The sequence below is a fragment of the Apteryx rowi genome, unplaced genomic scaffold, assembly GCF_003343035.1.
Source record: "Apteryx rowi isolate R43461 unplaced genomic scaffold, aptRow1 scaffold_44, whole genome shotgun sequence".
In the NCBI taxonomy this organism is placed as follows: Eukaryota; Metazoa; Chordata; class Aves; order Apterygiformes; family Apterygidae; genus Apteryx; species Apteryx rowi.
The window spans coordinates 3,608,791-3,629,595 of NW_020450694.1; the positions used below are offsets into that span (position 1 = coordinate 3,608,791).

The 20,805-nt window shown below is 47.6% G+C and overlaps 1 protein-coding gene across 1 annotated transcript in view; it reads left to right on the forward strand.

Moving 5' to 3' along the window:
- Window positions 1–20,805, forward strand: part of TOX2 (TOX high mobility group box family member 2) — a 168,758-nt gene that overhangs the window by 17,432 nt on the left and 130,521 nt on the right. The window lies entirely within an intron of this gene.

A 20,805-nucleotide genomic window follows, 5' to 3' on the forward strand; every position in this document is an offset into this window, starting at 1 on the left:
AGAATCTGTGCCCCTTCAGCTGGAGCACTGGAGGGCTGGAAACCACTGAGTACCTGAATTTTGGTGAGTATCTAGTGTGGGAACTTCAGAGCTGGGACCAAGATCCATTTTGATGGCGATTGTGTCAGGAATCATTTGCCTGTCCTGTGTGTGTAATAAAAGCTGATATATGCAGGATAGCTCCTGTCTGCCCACCTGGCCCAGAGGTGGTACCCAGGCTGCCGCCCCTGGGGCTGCGCTTGGGCATCGCTTGATGGCGCGAAGCCTGCTCTGATACTTGGCATGGGAGATGAGCTCACAGGCTCCGTGGTACCCTGCTCTGGCTGTGCTGAAAGCAAGCTGGCGTCGGAGAGGGTCTGGTAGCACCCAAGCGCACGTATGTGTACGTAGACTTCAGTTCATGTTGCCAGAAAAATCGTCTTGGACATCAACTGCATACGTGACTGGAAAGAGGAGGCATTTCCAGTTTGCACGCTTGTTAAATTCAGTATGAGCAGACTTCATCTAAAAAGAATCTTAAAGCATAAAGTCCAAGAGATGGGTGAATTTAAGCGCTAATAGGAGATTATTGCTAATGTCTAGCTTTGTATGTTGATTCAGCTGAAAGGCAGTAGCAGCAATTTGGATTTCTCTTGCAAATGCCTCTCATCTCTGGGCTGCAGAGGCTGATCTTGCAATAGCAAAGGGTATCTGGTTTCTCTGATCTGCTCCACGCTTTTCTCTTATCTTGTCCCACTATTGCTATGCAAGCCCTGCCAGCTGCATTCGCAGGCAGGAAGACTGCCCCGAGACGTCCATGCTTTGGTCAAGACGCAACGCGCTTGGGCGTGACATGGGCTCCTCTGCCCCGAAGTCCCCGTGGCTGTACGTGCTGCCGGGATGGAAACAGAGGGCAGAGCCAGCTCTTCCCCGTGGTGCCCATGCTCATGGCTACTAGCCATGGCAAGCGTGTGCGAAAGGCAAAATCCTTACAATCAGCAGTGAGGAGGTGGGCAAGACCAGCGACACTTGGTCACTGCTGTCCTGCAGATCTGCACCACGCAAGCGTTGCGGCACATCTAGCTGTGCTGGTCTCCTGGCGCAAACTGTCCAGTGCTCCCGTGCAAAATCGTCACTTTTCGCATTGCACAAAGGAGCCTCTCGTGGAGGGCTGTGGTGGTACCATCGCTGCGTAGCCAGTCGCTGTCTGTGGGTGTCCTGTCCTGACACAGTGTGGCTTCTAGTTTTATTCGTTTTTTGCACTGGGGCAGCAGTTTTTTCCTATTTACATGCGCTTAAGTTGCATGTACCTTGGGACGTGGGGCGATGTTGGGTGCTGAACTGGGTGCTGGGTGGAGGGCCTTGCCTGGAGATACTGGTTGAAAAGACTTTGGTTTCATCCCTTTGCCACTCCCGCAGCAGAGCTTTGAAGGTGAACGCTTCTTTCCAACAAGTCGGTTTTGGTGGTGAATTAAATTGTTACATTATAATTTTTTTCACTATTCAGTGTTCTGAGCTAAATTAGAATAGAAACCTTTTCAAACTGCTACCTTAATAAAGTATTTAGTTAATAGATGATGCATAGCTCACAAAGCTTGCAAGAATCTGACATAGGGTATCATAATATTATGATATTTAACAGCAAAACCTACTGCATTATCAACTTACCTCTATAGCATGGAGGAGGCAACAGCTGAGGCATAAAAACTAATGCTTCAGTATGACAGAGCTAAAATTGAACTTGGCAATTACTGCGTGCATGATTCACAGTATTGTGAAGTGAAGCTACTATATAAATCAGCTCCAGTAATCATAGGGTTTAAAATTAGTCAGTTACTATTAACTCCGCTAGTGTTAGCATATGTTGAAGAATTATAAAAGTGAAAGGTATGGAATATCTGAAGTACAGGTTTAAAGTAAACCACTTGAACGAGCTCCCAGTGGGAGGATTTTAAGTTCATGCAGAAGTAAGGTTTTGGGTACTCTGACAAAGGTTTATGGAACACATTTAATTGCACATTGCAGTCTAATCTTTTGAATGCTTAACATCCTTTAGAAAGCACCTTTTCATGTTCCCAAGACTTTCACAGTTCACAGAGTGTAGAGTGATGACTGAATTTAATTTTTTCTCCCTTACAGTTTTTTTTTTTTTTTCCAGAGCAGCACTATTTAAATAGTTTGCAGAGCTCTTCAATGCCAGGCACAGAAAAAAGGGAACAGCAGGATAATGTTTTAAAATCATTATGGGGAAGTGAAAGGCTGGTCTGAGCACAGAACAGAAATTAGCAACTGCCATGGTTGCTAAATTTTTATTCAGTGCAAAATTCATGGAATTTGCTGCTACAAAAAAATATGGAAGTCAAGTTATTTGTTAGGATTCCAAATTATGTAGGATGCACAAATATTTTATATGGGGTATACAGCTGCATGCATTTGAATATAAGAGAGCTGGACCTGCAAGAAGCTACACTATGGTGAGACAGTTGCTTTATTATCTGGTCCCGTTCCCTTTCTCCTCCAATTAATGTTTTCAACTTAATCTTTGAAATGACACTGTTTTGGTCTTGGTGATGCTTCAGGCTTTGAATATATGTGGGATTTTAACCTCCAAAAGCCTTTGAAGAAGGGTGAGCTGACTTGCTGCAGAGTTCACACCCCTCGCTGTGGACTTCCCACGTCAGCTGGAGGACGTGTGACTACATGGTACCTCGCACGTGCGTAGGGGCCTCGCGCTTGTGGCTTTTGTTGTTCTGCTGTCCACGAGTAATTTCGAATGAGTTGGGTGCAATATTAGTGATAGGAAGAGGAAATGAAAACGTCCTCTTAGAGCGGGCAGCCTGGCTGAGGCTGCCACTAGCTGGTTCCTAAAGGATGCTTGCTGGCACTTTGCTTAATCTTATTCTAAGTGTCTCAGCCCGTGACTTCTCCCTCCCTGCGTCCCCTCCGGGAAGATGGGCGTTATTCTGACAGTTTCCCAGCTGGATACTTCTCCTCCTAAGGAATTTAAAAATGTCTTTCCTTGATTTCATCCATAGTTCAGATTGGGCCCCTCATCCCTTGCGGTCCTTCCTTGCCCAGAATCCCTCCACTCCAGTACACTTCAAGGTGGTCACCGTGTCTTTCCATGATGGGCCTTCAAACTCCAGCATAAGCACACAAAAATTTTTGTGTTTTGTTTGGGTTTTTTCTTCCCGCTTGCCTCCCTTCCTGCCCATATTGTTTTGTTCGGTGACAGACACAGCTGGTCGCCGAATAGGCAACTGTTGCCTTGTTTCTAACTCCAGCGAAGCAGAATTTTTGCAGCAAATCTGTGCTTTGTTCTTTCTTTACTTTTAGTCCCCCCATGTGTCCTCATTATTTAGTGCAACTCATTCAGCCAGTGTTTTTGAGGATGCTCATGCCCTGGCGGGGGAGCAGACTGGATGAGACTCTTCTGTCTTTTGCTCTTACTTTTTTAATGGGGCAAGAGAGGGAGTGACGGCAGTGACAGCAGGACCGGATTGCTCTCCTGGTTTAAGTGCAAGCAGCACATGGAAAAATGCGTCGTTAGTCTTTGTGAAGCACGGGCTAATCAGACAGAGGGATGGAAAAGTTAACATCGAGGACTGCTTGGATGCTGCTCTGGGGCAGAGCCCAGACCTGATGAGAGCGTTATAGTTGCTGTACTGCGTGATTAAGACTACCGACTGCGAAGGCCACTGTGCACAGATGAGCCTAGTTGCCATCGTATTAAGAACTTCGTATTTTGGAAACAGGCGCTGTTATTTGTCGCACCAGCAGCAAGGCGGTACCTTATCAGTCGGAGAGAAACCTTGCTGTATCCGAGGAAAGGGCTTGAAATGCGTAATTTTTCAATTGGCTGATACTGGGTAAATTCCCCCCGTTCTCTCGGCCCATAGTTTTAAATTAGGTTTAAGAAGAATTTATCAGTACACTTAACACTTCCATTGAAACTATATTTCTGAGGTTATGGAAATGAGCTACAAATGAAAGTCACAACTCAAAAAGCAGGAAACATGCCTGTAAGTGAGGAAAAAGCTGTCACTGGCATTGTGAAGAAAGAGAGGTATAAATAGGGCATTGGGTTAGAAAGCAGGAAATCTGCGTGCTGTGGGTTTTACTTGGAATTTCTTCTGGTGACCCTAGATAAGATTGTTAACCCTTGTCTCTGCAGACAGTTGTACGTGCTCATTTATGGGCTCTGTCTCTGGCTTTTGGGATTGTCTGCATAATTTAACTGTTTGAAAGCGTATCCACTCCATCAATCATGGGTGTGTGGTTTTCATGCTTAGAAAGGATCACCTTACCAAAAAGACAGGATTTCTCAATATTTCCTGTATAGTGTAATTTAGTCTTATCCACAGGCTGCATGTCCTGGGGAGAGACGATCTCGCAGCGATGGGTCCAAAAGGGGAGAAGGGAGCGTGTGTGTCACAGATACGGGGGCAATTCATACTGTAGATCGACTTCGTGAGACCGATCACCACGACTTCAGGGGCCAGCATGTGGTTTTTCACGTGAAAGATGAAATGGTTTTAATCAAGAGGCTTTTCCTTGACTCCCTGGTAGACCCACGAAAGAGCAAGAAGGCTTTCCACGTGAGCACGTGCCACGTGTGGGCGTACGTACACGTCATTCCTTGCTAGCGGTCTGCACCGAACTGAAAGCAAAATGGCTCCAGCTGTGGCACAAGGCTGGGTCCTGAAAGATTTAAACTGCCGGTTTCCAGAAAAGGGCGAGTTTCTGCCTAAAACACACCATGGTCTTTCAATGTCCTATCAGTTTGCGCTAGCACCTCTGAGCATGCAGCGTGTCAGCAGACCGTGACCTGCTGTTTGTCATGACCTTCTCTAAGTCCATTCAAAAGGGGTATTTTTTTTCACGGCATGCCCCAAAAATGGAGATATGCTGAGGAGAGACTGCAGAGGTGGATTGTTGCAATGGGAAGGCCAATGGGACGGTGTAGATCGTTACCAGCAAACGAGATGCCGTGCAGTGTCCCCCCCCACAAGAAGATAGGCGAAATGTGCATTACGCGATGGGAGGAGAGCCGGCGTACAGCGGTGTCGAATGGCCTCTCAGGGCACTGATGGAGACGCTCTGCTCGGTGGAGGTTGTCCCTCGGTTGGCGAGGCCGTAACTCATAGCTTCGCTGCGGCGCGTGCTGTCCTCCCCGCTCGGAGCGGCGGGTGTTGGATCGTACCTGGTGCCGCTCAGACAGATCTCTGCTGCTCGTTCGGGTGGCTGCGGGTGCTCGGGATTTCACGGTGGTGCCCGGTTCCTGGAGGTGACACCAGCACCGCTCGGCTAGGTGCCCAGGGGGATGGTGGCGTGGAGATGAGCAGAATGGTTTCTGTAGTACTTTGACGCCCTTCTGGCTGGCTTCCCCTGGGCTTGAGGTTCCTGCTCAGCTTTCCAGGGAGGGCTCGGGGACGGTAGATGAGAAATGGCAACCACAATACCCCGCGGCGCAGACAAAGAGCAACCCCACCATGGCGTTTAAGGACTCAAAAGCCGTACGGAGACAAGAAGAATGCTGCGAGAAGGGGGCACGGCCCCTCTGACAGCGATGCTTTCAGTTCCTCGGGCTGCCAGACCGCCAGTTCCAGTGCGTAAATAAGTCATCGTGGTGTTTGGGTCTTTAATAAACTGGCATGTGGGTATGATAGTTCTGACTGTTACAAGTTATAAATTTGGCCTACGGAGTTATTTCAGGCTTGTGCAGTCTAAAATTGTCTCTCGGCCTGAAATCACGTCTCTCAAATAGAAATAACAGCCTCCAAGCTCGCCGGTCCCTGCGTGCTCTGCAGTAACCCCATGTCTGCTTCCTCGGAGGTGTCGGCACGGGGGACAGTGCAGCCAGCTTGGCGGGAGGTGTGCCGGTGCCCAGGGGGGCTTGTCCCGGGGATAAGATGCAGACCCAGGAACTGAGAAGTTTCCCGCGCTGCTCCCGACTCCGTAGAAGTCGGTCATGATCAGTTATTTATTTTATTTTTTTTCTTGGCCCCTGCTCTCTGAGATGTAAAGGCGACGAATGCTCCCTACCTGGGCAGTGGAAGTTAGCTAGCTCTTGCAGACTGACTCTGAATCCTTCAGCGGAAAACGTGAAGGATTCCCCATGTTTCTTGCTCTTTGCTTTCCTTTCCCCACTCTTGCCCCCTCGCTGCAAATCACGGGGATTTCTAAGGGAGCTTCCAAGCGTCAAACCTGGAAGCTTCGTGACTCACTGCACAAAGCGACTTCTCTGCGTTTGACTATTGCTTAACCCCCCCCGCAAAGCTCAGGGCGTCTGGTGAAGCGTCTGCACCGTTTGCAAGGCCCTTTGCAGCAGTCGTAACTGAAATTGGGGGGGGATGCTGCAGTCGCGCACCCTCCCAGCGAGAGCAGAGTTGGCCTCGCCGTCTCCCTCCGAAGCGCGCAAACATTTGCTCTGTGGGCTGCGCTGCAGAGAGTCGCTCGGCTGTTCTTGCACGTTGTTTTGTTTCCTGTGGTGTCTGTGTTGCTGTTGAGGCAGTTCCCCGAACCTCCTGTTTCTCCCAGGGCTGTTTGCATGACAGGTGTTTGCTATGATAAAATATTGATGGGGAGGAGGAAGGAAGGCAGGCTTTTCTCTATCTCTCTCTCTCGTTATTTTTCAGGTGGAAGGTATAGGAGGGGCCACATCTTGATTTTTATAATCGAGCAAGGTCAGGATATGGAATTTGGGAAATTTCTAGAACTTGAATATTTCCAAACAGTTGGAGCCTAACTGTGTTTTGACGTGGCTTTGGATAACTGTTAAATTCCCGCGTTTGCTAGAAAGCTGCAGAAGTCAGAACCGGAGATTGCCAGGCCTGTTTGGGGCAAGGATACAGAAGCAGAGTTGCAAGATATCTTGGGCTGCAAGATATCCTCGTATGCGTGTTAGACATAAAGCAGCGTGTGTATAGAAATGACTCACCTGTGACCTGCCATGCTGCTGTGCTGGATGTCCCATAGTCATGTTCTTCAAATGCCCCCAAATGCAGCACCCTTCCCACGCTTGTTGCCCTTGTTGATGTCATCAAACTTTAAGAAAAACTGCAAAAGCCTCGACAGAGTCTGGAAGTTGTGAGCAGAGCTGCCTGTTGACCTCTCGTGTTGGAAAGCTGCCCGGATCTGCGTGGTGCAGGATGAGGGCGAGAAGGCCAGGGCCACACGGTCCCCGCTCGCAGCATGCAGCGGGAGTGGGTTGAGCTCGCTGTCCTCCTGCCCTGCGGGAGAGGGGTTAGGTGGTGTGCAGGGCTTGTCGGGGCATTGCCTGTTGGGCAGCTGGTCGTGGCAACAAGCTTCTTCCTACCCCTGTAGGACGGGATCCTGAAAGCCCCACGCGTAGCAGAAGGTGTCGGCAAGGGCAGCAGGTAGCGTTGAGGAGGAAAGGTGGCAAACGGAGATTTGGAGAGCTGGGACAAGAAGCCATGTTTACTTTCATTTTATATTAGCTGTTAGCTGTTTTGTAGCACTTTGGGGCCTATTCTTTTCCTGCTTTTTATTTCAGTCTTTCTGAAAAGGGGTTTTCTGCCCCTTGACTCAGCAGGGTGAACCTGGCCCTGGGGATGGACCAGGCAGGCCAAGGGCAGCTGCCCTCCTGGTGTGCATCTGGTGCTTCCCGTGACACTGGTGGCGCTCCACATGGGCTGATTTTACCTCCATGGCTCTGCCAGGTGTAGCTAAATTTTTCTTGTTTTGTTTTTTTCTTTTCCCCCAACCCCTTCTTCCAGTAAAAACTAAACCCCAAAGCTTCTGGCCTAGCTGCTTTGTGTGGTATTCAACAACATCCCTGTGACCATGGAGAAATTAGGAATGAAGAGGAGAAAACCAGATAAGACAACAAGTACCGATGTTAAGACTCTCCTCTGATACAGAAGAAGGGGACCTGGTTGCATTAAATACAAGAGTAGGAGAGTTTTGGGGAGAGCTGTGGAAGAGAATTGAGGTTGTGCACACCTCAGGGTGGCCTTGAGGGAGACCACTGAAGTCCACTGAGCTGGCCGCATCTCCTCAGGTGTGCCCCACATGCTGTGGGGTGGCTGTGGGCTGTGCTGCTTGCCTGGTGCTGCCCTGGCGCTGGGCTCAGGGCCCAGGATGGGCCTTTGGTGACTCCCGGGACAGGACATGGGTGGGAGGCTGCGAGAAGCATCAAGTCAGTAGTAGCAAGCTCATCTGGTGCTTCAGAGAGACCCGTCTCCTTTCCCTACTTCTCTTTGTTGCTCTTAGCCCATTCTTAACCTTGAAGCAGGCAAGAAGACGTTTTTTTCAAACAAACTGCAAAAAAGTCTGCTTTTGTCTCAATTGAAACAAAAACAGGAGGTGAGTGCCCCAGAAACTTTGCTGTGCGCAAGCTTTAAGTGGCTGTGGTTTCTGTTTCTAACTAGCTATAACTATCTGATGAACAGTTTTCGTTGGTTTTTCTCTTCTGTTTTTTCTATTTTTCTCTATGTGAAGGGAGACAGAATTTTTCTGGCCCGTCTTGTGATTTTGCTGTTCTCAGCCCTCGGTGTCAGTGGCTGGTGTTCATGCTTGGTGCAAGCGAGTGTGTGTCCATGGACCATGCTCCGCAGCCATGCGCAACTGCCCAGTCTGAATGTCACCTCCAGTGACAATTTTAAATATCTCTGAAAGCTTTTCTGCATTAGCACATGTGAAATGCATCACAGGCTTGGTATTAATATTGGTTGATGGATCTAACATGAGCTGCAGGATCAGGATTTTGGGTTCCCGTACGCTCTTTGCTGTGTAGCCTAATCAGCTAGGCTGGGCTTTCCAAGGCCTTTGGAAGTTAAGTACCTTCTGTATGGGCATAAGATACTACCCCGTCTTCTGAAATACCTGCTAAGGGTCAAATAAATATCAAAGTAACTGCCATTAATACTAAAGGGAGACATACCGTGCTCAACTTTAAGGGGCAAAGCAGTACATGAGTTTGGTTTTTATTTCTGATCATTAGAATGAACAATTCTGCTTCATACTTCTTTCTCATGTCTGCATACCTTTGGACTTGCTGCTCCTGTTTGCAGTCACTTGTATGCTGTACTGATTGGGGACCGGTAACGCAAAGCAATAGATACTGTCAGAGCCAATTCCCCAGTGTTGTTTCAGCTGTTGGCAGTTCCAGGCAGTATGTGTTTTTAATTTGTGTCATTATCCAGACATTTTGGCTTCTGCTGTTGGGGGTGTTTTGAGTTCTTTTGGAGCTTCACAACATAATGGTTATTTCCAAGAGCAGGGTGTTGAAGGTAATTGATCTGACCGGCTACAGTAAATACTACAGCGTGGGATTACTTGAAACTAGAATGATGTGACTTCTTGACTACGTTAGCATATGAGTATCGAGAGTAAATCCTACGGCAGAGAGGAAGATGAGATTGAAGATCTGCTGTAGTTAGAAATCTGGAGGTATGTGGCCTTTTCACTATGCTGCTGTGAAATTATGGTAACAAGGTGATACTGTTCATTGTAAACACTTTACCTTCTCGCAAGCATTGATCTTGTTGGGAAAGGGTTTAACAGCTTTTCCTGACTCATGAAAGCAATATTCTACTGGGCTTGACTTTCTGGCACAAAGACTTAAGGACTGTGCAAGGCTGTAGAGAATTAAATTTTCTTACAGTGACAGTAAGATGCTACTAGTATAATGAGACACTGATAAAAATGCGTAAGTCCTGCCTAAACCTTTGACTCCATTTTGTCAAAAACTGATGGAGAAATGATCCTTAGTTTAATTCTTCTAATGCTTGGTTATGATTTTTGCATTGGCCTTACTCTGGAGAAGATCTGCTTTTAATGTAGTCGTTAGTTACAGTTGACACTGAAGTAAACTCAGAAGCTGCTATCTAATTTGTTGGAAGTACTGGTCATGTAACGCTTCTTCTCCATCTTTGTTTTTTCATTAGTATTTCTTGCTAGAGCAGAGCCGTGTGAGCCCACCTTTGTAGTTGGAACATAATGCACCAACTTCTTCATCCTGCTTTCTGCGTTAAAGACATAGGGACAGCTCTTTCTGCTGACTCAGTTTACCTCATCCTTAGGAGCATGTTAGCTGCTGTTCCATAATTGGTATGTCATTACAAAGAAATGCATCTACATGGTACCAGACAAATGGGAGAACATTTCTGATAGGAATATAAAGGTAAAGTCCTTGGATAAGATTCTCTTGAATTATGAGGTCCCTCTGAAAATGGCTTAAAGGTTTTCAACCACCATTCTCAGTTAATGCAAAACTGAAAGTCCTTCTGCATCAGAATGATAGCAGATGTCAATTGAAGAGCATGCTGAATTAGAGTCGGTCCTGTGTGCTAGGAGAGCAGGCCAAGCTTGTCACTGTGAATGAGGTTCCTTTGCGAATGTCCTTCTTTCTTTTCACAAAGTGTTTGTTGACAATGTTATTTTTTACTGAATCTGTATGCCTGAAGGTACTGTTTAAGGAGTAGTTTTGTGACTGAATTCCAGCCTGTTGGATGCTTGCAAACGGTTCAGTTCAGTTCGTGTGTGACTGGTGTGCAGTTGAATAGATGAACGAAAGTTCATTCCTTTGAGTATTTGCAAGAAGCAGCTTGGAGATGACTTGAATGAACAGTCTCAAGTGTTGCTTTGCATCCTTACAGGAGTTTTAAACTGCATCAGGAGAGGTGAAAGCAAAGTCATTTCCTGGAAAGAAGAAGAAAAAAAATAGTTATGTTATTGCTAACACTCTTGTTGGCAACTTTTTGCATGGCTCTTGCCACAGCTTACTGCTCCTGTAACCTTTGCTGGCCTTCCCTGCGGACCCTTGCTCTGGTCCGAGATCTGTTGCGATCAGCTGGGTTTGTGACTGTCCCACTGGCTCGCAGCATCGTCAGTGGTAACCGTGGCAGGTCCAACCTGGCTCTGTAGCAGCAGTTTTCTGTTCCTTCTGGAGCAGTGACTGGGTATGCAGCTGTGATGAAGCTTTTCTTAAGCAAAGTACTATCTATTACAGCAAAAATGCGTTAAAGAAATTGAGTGATAATGAGAACAGCACATCATGCGTACCTATCCTTGTCTGGCTTACTAAATATTTGACTCTTTTTACCTCTGCTGGGTCTCATCTTCTTTGCAGTCACAGAGATCTGAGTCTGGCTGACGCAGCTCTGATGACTCACAACCCATTTCTCTCTTTCCTGGCCTCAAGCGCTGGGTCTGTTTCAAAGCTACTTGTGATGGTCTTCCATCCTTTCCTAGGACAGTGACACATTTTAATTCTTTATAGCCCTCTGATATGTTCAAGTATTAGCACTGGCACAGTCTCTGTGCCACTTCATTTTGTGATCCAGAAGTACATCACTGTCTTGCAGTTACGTTTGTAGTTGTTCATTCTTGAAGCTGGAAGGACATATCCATATGAGATAGTATATAATGGACAGGCAGTGATGTCCTGTTGGCCGCAGCATGCACAAAACACTTGGAGTCGTTACAGCTAGGTTATTAGCTAGCAGTCTGTCTAGGCCTTAACCACCTTCTTCCCCTTCTGATAGTGCTCTCAAAAGCACTACAAGCAAAATGCAAGACCTGATCCTAAAGGGCTATGAATTTCCAATCAGAGAGGATTTGGTGTTTTAAAGACAATAATCTTTATTCTTCTACATATGGCATGTGATGGTGGCCGCCCAGCAAGGGCCTCAGAGGGTGGTGGCCCCTCCAGCTGAAGGCCTGGACTATACCGAGTTCTGGTGTTGATTTAACTCTTAGGCATGTGATTTTTGCAATGATATTGTTAATTTAGAAAGCCTTTAGAGTGACTGCTCCTCTGCCTCATCAGTAGCAGAATAAATTCATGAGTACCTTTAGCCTGGTATATGAGTATCCACATCAGGGAATTTTAGTAGGACTAGAACATCAGTTTCTAAACCAACACAAACGAAAGGATCCAAAAATTGTGCGTGGGGAAGCCAAAAGTTGCCCAGGACTGTGGGATCTGGTGTTTTCTGCCGGCTCCTCCCTGGTGCTTTGTTTCGGGTAGCTCGTGTCGAGTCAGCCGGGCAGCTGATGCGCACTCACTGCCGGATGACATGAGCAGAGCTCGGTTTGGTTACCAAAGACTACAGAGAGCAAATGTATTACTTATTTATGCAGCCCGGATCCTGGTGTGACTGAGCGTTGTACAAAAGCTAAAATGACAGTAATTAGAAGAGAGCCATACTCGGTGACCCAGAGAAAAGTGAAAACTCAGGAAGAAGGTAATCATGAGCGAAAGAGGAAAAACAAAGCAGAAAATGGTGACGGTTGCAATTTGAATGAGAAAATGAGTTTCTAAAGCAAACTAGCTCCTGGAAATCACATTAACGCTGACAAATACACAACTCTAGGATTCTGGAAATATCACAGTGAACATCTGTTCAGGTAAATAAAGAGGCTGAATCCAGTTTCTGCTTGAAAATGCTGCTTGCTCCTCTGTTTAAGGCGAGCCTGTTAATACAGACTGCCTGTTAAAATCACTTGCTATCATTACAGTGCTAACAATTATAATATTCTCTGTGGTCTGAGATTATTGAACACCTGGCTTCCAACAGCATTAACTGCAGCGTGTTACAATAACCACTCCTGGAACAACAGCTCTGAGGATAACCCGCATTCTTGGCTTTAAGGATGATAGATTATGGAAGAATTGTTATGTTTACGAGCCCTCTAAAATGGGCGAGATTCCAGTAAATTCAAGTCTGAATTCTGCTCTCATTTGCTCACTGCTCAATCCAGTTATTTCTGGTCAGGTTTTAAATCTGAGCGAATTTTGGCCCTCAAATGGTTCTTGAAAACGTGTCTTTCAACAGGGAGGCCCAGCTAATGAACTGAAAACAGGTGTTCAAGGCTCCGTCCGGAGACGGCTTCGATTGCGCTTGGCTGAGTGGAGGGGCTGGTTAGACATCTCCATTTTGTAGGCATCTGGCACAAATAATAAATAGCCATAAAAATAACCCTGAGAAGGACCCCTGCTCATCTAGGAGGCCTGGGAGGATCAGGCTAGCTTTGAGTTTTGGCAGTCCTGCTGTCCGTAGGAGGCGTTTTGGTGGACTCTGCCTTTTGGGAGATAACTGGAGACAGATTAGAGACCTGTCTCCTCTTAGGCCACGCGTGAGCTGATATGCAAGGAGAGGCTTGCAGTGCCGAAAGCAGCTCTGCTCTTATATCATCCAGTGGTGCGAGGACCTGATGTGCACCTCACTGCAAGGTGGTGAGGGGTAAAGCCTGGCACTGCTGTGGCTGCTGATGCCGCTGCTTTGGGGCACAAAACGGCATTTTGTCTGGGCTTCCTCTTCACCGGAGAACAAGGCTGTGTCATGAATCGAAAGCCACCGCCCGGCTGTAACGGGGCCAGGGAGAAGTTTGCAGGCTGATGCGCGTTTGTAGGGGATGGCAATTATTCTGGGCCGAGTCGGATGTTCTTCCAGGGCTTTATTCATGTGTGAGGCCCATTCATGTGGAAAGGAAAACAGTGGCGCGCTGGGATGGCTGCGCACAAGTCAAATGTCCTGACGCAGCAGTCTGCTCTCCGGAGCCATCTTTGGAGCCATCGCTTGGGTGGTCCTGCTCTTGCCAGCGCCCTGCAAAGCAGCCGCCTTTGTCCCCAAAACGTTTGAGATTCTTGCGGGGGCAGGAAGGGAGCCTGCAGCCTGAGAAGCGAGGGGGACGTTTCGAGGCCAGCATGAGGGCTTTTGCTGGTGGTTGGTGCACTGCTTTCCACACGCTGTATTTGAGCGCGGTGAGGCAAAGCCAGGTGAGACCATGGGCTTGGGCCTAGCATCGAAAGAAACATCGTCTGACAGTGACCAAAGTAGAAGGAAATTCAAGCAGCTCAGGCATGCTCCAGGAAACCATGAATGGTCATAGAAATTTCCTGCGGATTTGAAGGCAGGTGTTATTTCATGGTTAGTCCACCGGCCTTTTGGCGAGCAGAGGTGAAGCAAGCAGCGCAACCCTGTCCTGCTGAACGGTGGGTGGCTGCAGCTCCACTGAGACCCTCCGGCTCGCTCTGGCCATCGCCTTCCTCAGTGCTGCAACGGACTGGGGAGAAGGCGAAGTAGAGGCTCCCACGCCAGAGAGATTGCTCATGTCTTGTAGAGCATCTCCCAGCCGGCTGAGGTGCCAGTCGCGCCGGCCGGCGGTGCCGCACCGGGATACCTTGGACAGCTCTGGGGCCGCTCGACCGGCTGGCCTCCTCGGAGCAGAGGACGGCCACAACGGAAGCACTTACGGGGCCGAGAGAACCCGGATAGGAGAAATATCTGAGTGCGGGGGGGTTGTGGTCCCTTATGCAAAGGCCCGTGGCTTGCATACGCTGTTATACCATATGTATATATGGTGTTTATGTATGTGCATAGGGGAAGGATGCTGCGGGAAGGGGAGAGGGTTGTTACCCGCTTGAAATTGGTAGAGCTCCTATTTCATTCCCATTGTTTTATGTTAGAAAGAGTGTTTTTTTAATTTTTATTTATTTATTTATTTTATCTAAAGCATGTTAAATGCTTCAGAAGCACCAGGGCAGCGGCAGGAACCGGCGCACACAGAGAACAAAGCAGGTCAGCGAGTCCGTTGTCTCCAGGCTGGCTGACAACCCTCTGTTGTGGCTAATTTTTGGTGTCATCAATCACAAGTACCAAGGCGGCAGCCTCCCCGTGCCCCGCGTGCGCTGTGAAGCTCATTGAGTGACCTATTAGTGCTTTCAGTTAATTCTAGTGACATATTTATAGCACCAAGATCTGCGGCGTAGATTTCCTACAGGACACGTCATGGTTTGACATCAGATTAAGTTATAGAATATCCTTTCTTGGCTAGATCAATGGATAAAGTCAGGCAAGGCCTTGTCTACATGCAGATGAGGAGGATTAGATTTAAATCAGCAAATGTCAGTAACAGCTCGTTTTCCCACCAAGGGAAGAATAGGCAGGGAAAAATTTCCATCATTAATAATTGAAGTTTATAGAGGGAAAAAATGAACATATCATACACCGCTCCTGCAGATAACGGGGCCCTGCTTTTGCTGATAATTCTGTCTGGCAGACAAGTGCTAAAAAATTATTATGATTATGACTGTGTTTCTGAATCTGTTATGAACCTTCTGCAGTTATGGAATATTTTAACAAATGCCCTTTTGTATCAGAGCTCAAAATAATATCGGTGGTGCAAAAATGTCAGCAGAAAAATGAGAACAAAATAGTTGGAAATGCAGGATGGTATAATTTGCCAAAATGAGGAGGAAAAACTAATTCTGGTATGGATTTCTTAAAGCAGGGTGACCAGAACTGGACCCAATATTCCTGCTTACAACATGCCATCTGTTATATAAGTGGTATTTTCCGCATAGGTTTTATTCTGTTTAAACCTGCTAAGATTCTCTCTTTGCCTTGCACTGAGAAAAATCTTCAGCCAAAGTGCTCTGCTCTGCTTCCTGAGTGCTTACAGTTAATTTTAAATCACCCAAGGCTTGTGGTTGCAATCCGTGTTGTCCTCCCGTTGGGCGTCTGTCCTCGCCGGTGTCACCCACTGAAGCCCTGATTGCCACCGCGGAGCCCTTGCTGTCTGCCCTGGTCCTCGCTGGCTCTGCGCTGGTGCTCAGCCCTGCCGCCACGCTTGATACCATGTGTCAGCCTCCAAATGATAAAACCGGAGGATGCCGACGGCCACCCGTGCCGTTGGCCACATCCCGCAGCCTTTCCGCGAGGAGCACGTGGCCCGCTGGCACGCCGATCTCTGCTGGAAAGGGCGAGCGCCGCGGTGACCCAGTGCAAAGCTCCTGCCGTTCCCGCTGAGTCGGCAAGCTGGGTGCAAACAGTTTCTTTCGTTGGCACCTGGCATGGTGGGTGTTGGGAGATGCAGGAGGTGCCAGCAAGTTCTCGTTGGGTGGTGACCACAGGAGAGACCTTTGCTGAGCTCGCAGGGTATAGTGGCTGTTGTGCTCCAAGAGGTTGATGCTGCCCAGGAGTTATTGAAAGACCTATGGAAACGATTGGAAAGGGGCTTTTTAAAGCCATTCAAATAGCAGCATGCACAAATGCAAAAACTGTGTTTCTGCAAGCTTCATCAAGCAGAGTTATCTCTGCTTTTTCATGTTTTCAGTGCAGGGGTTCCAGTGGTAACACCAGGTTGCACTTAGAAGCTGTACCTTCGTGGCCTGCTGGCAGGAGGCTGCTTTGCCCTGTCATGCGTCCGTGAAGCCTTTTGGTAATTTTTCATCGCTGCTGCTGCTCTTTACGCTGCTGCTAATTTCTCCAGACTGCAAAGCGCTAGAGGTCGTGGTGCTCTGCTGTGAAGTTCTGTGCTTCGTGCTCGTGTGCTTGTTCGGCATCCGAGAGCCTTAATCCCAGGAAGTATTCGCATAATGACAGCTCATGTAAAGCAACCAGGAAATAATACATGGAAAAAAAAAAGTAAGCATGAATTTCTAATTAACTATATTTGCAACTGATACGCACAAGTTAAAGGGCATGTGATTTATCTCCTGTCAGTAAAAATCTTGGTTATAGCTGCTGCTTTCAGTACTGCCATGTGAGCATGCAGCTCTGCCGTGGAGTTACAGGGCATCTGATTTATCACCTGACCCCAGCGGTGCTGGTTAGAGCCATCGTGGCTGGGCATGGCGGAGTGTGCCATGCTCCCCTTTTCACCAGGAAGCTATTCAAAAGCTCGGTTATTCCTCCTGCGAAGTGATGTCTGATGGACTTTGTTCCCAAAAAAGGGAAAACTATAAGGAGCTGCTTTCCCCGGTTGAGAAGCGAGTCTGGAGCAGGGGTTGGGAAAGGTGCACGCGGTAGGACTCCTGCCCAAGCCCCCGGCCGTGGCACGCAGCCGGCCACGTGGCCGCTGACGCTGGCTCTGGAGCTCGGTTCGCTCTTGGAAACAGCCCCACCAGCAGCTAGCTCAGCCTGGCAAGGCGAGGTGCGATGAGCTCGGTGGTTCCTTGAGTACATTGGAAATGTCAGCAGGTGGGAGGTCTTCTCTTTCTGTTATAAGGCTTTGCGTCTGAAGTTGGCTAAAAATGCCAAACTGGCCTCCCTTTTCCTATTTGCAGCTCATATCCGTTGACTGAATGCTTGATTCGCAATGGTATTTAGGCCCTAATAGAGCTCAGTAATAGTTAATCAGGTCTGCAAATCACTGCAGGTGCACAATTGACTTAAACATTTATTTATTTATTTTTTCCTGAAAAAAGGGAGGTAAGTGGGTAAGCTGAGACCAGGCTTTAAGAAACCCCATTAATTCCAGGCTTGTTTCCTAGCTATGAGTGACTTCAGTTATGCTTGTTGGCCTCAGTGGAGCTTAGATCTTTAGTGCTTCTGAAAATTAGGTCCATTTTATTGCTAGCAAAAAGATAGTCTTGCACAAGCTGTATATTGTAGTGTAGCTAAAACTGGCCCATGCACTGTCAGATATTAATGTCTCTAGAAAACTTCATATTCTTTTTATTTTATTTTTTCTTGATGCACAAATTTCACTGGAACTTAAACATGATCCAATCAACCCAGGTACCTACATATGTCAGATGCTGTTTTCCCAGATGCCCACCTGGGAATCCGTGGGAGCTCTGTGTGCTTTGTACATGGAAAGATTAGCCAAGCTAAATCCCACCCTTCAGTATCGATAGACATTTGCAAATGTCACCCCCTAGTTTTGTGTGTTCATGTTCTTCTGGTTGGTGACCTGGTAGACTCAAGAGGAAAGTATCGAGTCTCGTATACTTGGAGTCTCAGACGCTTTCTGAGAAAAACCAGCTGTTGCTAAAAGCAGAGCTGGTGAGTTTCTGCTCTTTCTTGTGAGCCCATCCTGAAGCAGTGCTCCTGCCAGGTGTGTGAACCGTGCTGCTGGAGACGGCTAGGTATAAAGTGGATTTTCTAGCTCCTTGTGAGCTTAGAAGGTCACAGGAGCTTTTGGGTAACCCGTAACCTTCCTGGCTTCAAAGCAATCTGCTGTAAATTCTCCTTCAGGGTTAGCGATTAGTACTACTGTAAAAGCTGCGGTTGGAGGGGGGTGTGAGAAGCGATTCCAACACAATTCGTACCATTTGGGATCCACCAGAATATAAAACTGTCACTTTTGCATCACTTTAACCTGCGATTATCATTAAAGATTAAGATAGTATTTTGTGATGTGACAGTTTTTGGAGTATATTCTGTAAAACATTGAAAACTTCTAAAAATATTTGTGCCTGCAGTTTTTGCCGTTGGTCGTATCAATAAGAGAATCAGTCAAAATAAGACTATGGACCACAAAAACCTCATTACATAATGTCTGGAAATACAAGTCATATGTTCAATTTAAGTAAGAGATACAGTAAATCATGAGACTCGGGATGGAGGAAACTGTCTTTTAAGTGTGCTTCAATTATCAGACTCGAAAAATCTGCTAACCCAATGCTGAGTAGCAATCTTCTGCGGTGACTGGAGGGGTTGGGTGCTGAAGTCGTCATTTTCAGCTGAATCAGTTCCTGGATGAGGCCCCCAGAAGGCCCTTGGAGAACGAGCAGAAGCTCAGAGTGGCATGGGGACGTGTCCCTCCACCTTGTCGCTCCCGACCTGCGGTGGGTCGGCGGGGCAGAGAGCACCTGGAGCATCCCTTGAAGGGCAGGGAAATGCGAGACCTTCCCCCCCACCCTGGGATCTGGAAAGCTGGCTCGTCACCCCTGCTCTCTCCTGGCCTCTTGGGTGCAATCTTGCCCTGTTAATTCCACTTTTTTTGTATTTGCACCCGATTACTCGGTTTGTTCCTCCAGCTACCCAGGACCTAGTGCACGTGTCAAGCTTTAGTTAGTAAGGGGGGTTTCTGGAGTTTTGTCTTCCTTCTCTATCCTTTTGCTCTTCTCAGGAGTATGTTGCAAACAGTTGGGCAATTATCTGTGGGAATCTCCCTTTAGCAAGGAAAATATTCCATAAGCTTTATATCTTTGCTCCGTAAAAACGAGAGTCTTGGGGAGCCTTTCAGATGGGCAGGATCCCAAAGGGGGTGGAGGAATGAAAAATGGGCAATTTGTTACTGACATGGTTTAGGGATGGAAAGAGTCAAGGTAACACGTGTATTTGACAGGGAGTATTTTGTGTACTTGTGTAATCGGTTGGTGTGAGAATTAAATCACTTTCTTCTTCATCTTCTGCGCCATTGATCTCGGGATCGTTAGTGAGGAGTACAAGCCATCATGCTGACATGTCCCAGTGCCTCGCAAAACCAGCCTGGAGGAGAATATGCAGCAGTAGATGCTTTTATTTGCATGAATCAAAGACGACTGGGTTGAGCTTGTCCCCAGCCTGTGTTAATTGTAGGGGAGAGAAGACAGGAGCTGGAAGACTCTTGGAAAAAAGAAAAAATGCAGTGAGCAAGCTGCAGGCAAGCTCTAAATTGTGATGGTTGGCCGTTGGACGGTAGGACAGGAGGAGCGTGGCTAGGAGCGGTGCCTGGCCTCTGCATGGTGGTACGGGGCATGAACATTATAGTGGCCGTCTACGTGCAGTTGTAGGTGTGTCATGGTGCCTAGAGCACCCCTGTGTGTGTATAATATATATATATATGTGTGTGTGTGTGCGCACAGACCATGTTGCACGGGAAGCCCCCAACAGTGCAGTCCTCCAGCTTTGCACCCTGGGTCATGTGGGGCTCACTTTGCTGCACAGCTGGTTCTCTTCCAAATTTCACTGGATTTCTCTAAATGCTACCTTTCCCCCTGTTTCTAGAGGTTGAGTTTAAGGCTGTAGGGTCTGTTTTTCCTCTTGTGAGCCAGGTTTTGGGGGTGGATGCAGGATGTTGGACGCCGGGGACTGAAGAGCTCTGGAGGGGCGCAGGAGTCCGTCTGCGCAGAGCATGGCCTGGCTCGCCTGCCCCTGCGATCCCACGTTCCTTCGGCGGGAGAGAAGCGCTTAGGAAAAGCGTAGGACTGACAAACTGAGAGGATTCAACACTTGCTTGCATATGTATGTATATATGCAAAAAAACCCAACAGCATATATATATATAAAAAATTACACACAAGCACATAAATATGTAATAATAAGTGTGGGTATATATGTGCTGCTGTATGTATGTATAACTTCTGCAATATTTCAGCTTTGGTCTGCTTCTCTTAACCAGGTTTTCTTAATTTTAGAAACACAGTGCATTTATGCATTAGAGATGCAGGAAAAAAATGTGACTTTGAGAAAGTCCACCGAAAAACAAAACCAATGACTTATTTGCTCTGTAAATGGAATTTAAATTGAATTTTTTAAAGGAACCTTGTATTTTTAGGTCAAAACAGGTTTTTTTTTGTTTGTTTTCTTTTCCCCAGTCAACCAACTTTCCCGGTATTTGCTGATGTCCCTTTGGAGCATGCCTCCGAGAGACGTCATTGCTGCCCCAGGGTGTAAACGTGCAGCGGGTGGTGGTGAACGGACAGTGCTGGTGGCCGTGCACACAGGGGCCGTGCCTGAAGGGCGCTGGAGTTGTCTCCGAGGAGGTGCCACCCTCACCTGCCTCGGGGCAGAGGCTCCTGTTGGCTTTGGCTGCGGGTGGATTGGGTCCCGGGGTAGACCAGGGTCTCCACGGTGGAAGCCATGGAGGTCCCGGCAGGGAGGGCGAGTTAAAGACGACAATTGACTGTTTTTCCCCGTTTTGCTTTAGAAATCAGTTGTGTTGCATAAGGTGCAAGCGTTAGGAAAGCAAGGTGTGATTCTGGACGGTGAGCTGCCAGCTGAGATGGGCTTGCTCTTGGAGAACAGCTCCTTGCCTCGCCGTTGCGTTGGCGAACGGCGGCCGCGCGCACCGTACCGCGTGCGGCGAACGCTTCCCTCGAGCGTTAACGCCCCACGTCGAGTGAGCGATCCCACAGCTTCCCAG